Genomic DNA, 1,259 nt, shown 5'->3' with positions numbered 1-1,259 from the left:
TTTCACTGACATGGCCACGCCAGTAATCACACAGTTCCCCAGACAACATACGCGTTTCGATGCACTACTTGAGATGAAATATTTAGCCTTTTGTGTAATGCTGTAAAAGTTTAGATGTTCTATGTCTATTTCAACTGATTACAAGTCTTATGGCAAGAAAATCCCATCTTGATTTTACAACATCCATTCCTGTTTAATATTTGTATGCCTATACGGGGGTTTTAACTGATATAGCAAGGTGTAATGTTGTAAAAGTTTAGACATTCTACGTCTATTTCAATTAATAACAAGTCTTATGGCAAGAAAATCAAAGACTTTCCAAAACATTTCATTCCAGTTAGATTTTTGTATGCCTAAACGCATGTTCTAACTTATATAGCAATGCCAGAAGTTAATATTGACAAAATAAAAGACATATTAAAGGATTTAGGCTACTAAAGTAAGTGTGAGTGGCTTATTAAAATGAAATAAAACAACACTTTTTTTCCAACAAGGACTTTTGTTTAGACGAAAAATTAAAATCATATAGGCTAACCTAATTTTAAAGTAACTCATATATATATATATATATATATATATATATATATATATATATATATATATATATATATATATATATATATATATATCTATATATACAGATGGATCTAAAGATCCTGAAACAGGACACACAGCAGCAGCAATATATGTTCCAAGGTTCAGGTATAGCAAAAAGAACATCTAATCATCTGTCAGTTTATACTACAGAAATGATTGCCATATTTTTGGCTCTTCGGTGGGTTGAAGACATTAATATACCTGTAGTAATCATATATTCAGACTCATTTTCAGCACTATCAAGTTTAAAGAGTGTCAAATCTTCAACTAGACAAGACATTTTGTCAGACATTTTACAGAGTTTGTTCAGAATACAAACAAAACAGTTGAACATATTTTAATACAATTTAAAAGATATGACAACGAAAGATTACAACTTACAGAAGCACTTAATATAGAAATAAATCAGATCTCATTTTAGAAATGGTTAAATAAAGATTTGACTATAGAAATGTTTCACAGATTAATTAAGTATCTCAAAGAGACAGAGTTAATAAACAGGATTTAAGAATTGAATTTATGCTTTTTTTTTTTATTATTATTTTTTGTTTGTTTTTTTTTTTTTTTTTTTTATTTTTTTTTTTTTTTTTTTTTTTTTTTGAGTTAGTTTTCATTAGATCAATCATACACTCCATCAGTGGGTGGCGGTAAACACTAAAGCT

This window comes from Cyprinus carpio, unplaced genomic scaffold (assembly GCF_018340385.1).
Source record: "Cyprinus carpio isolate SPL01 unplaced genomic scaffold, ASM1834038v1 S000006809, whole genome shotgun sequence".
Taxonomy (NCBI): domain Eukaryota; kingdom Metazoa; phylum Chordata; class Actinopteri; order Cypriniformes; family Cyprinidae; genus Cyprinus; species Cyprinus carpio.
This window is presented reverse-complemented; position numbering follows the sequence as displayed.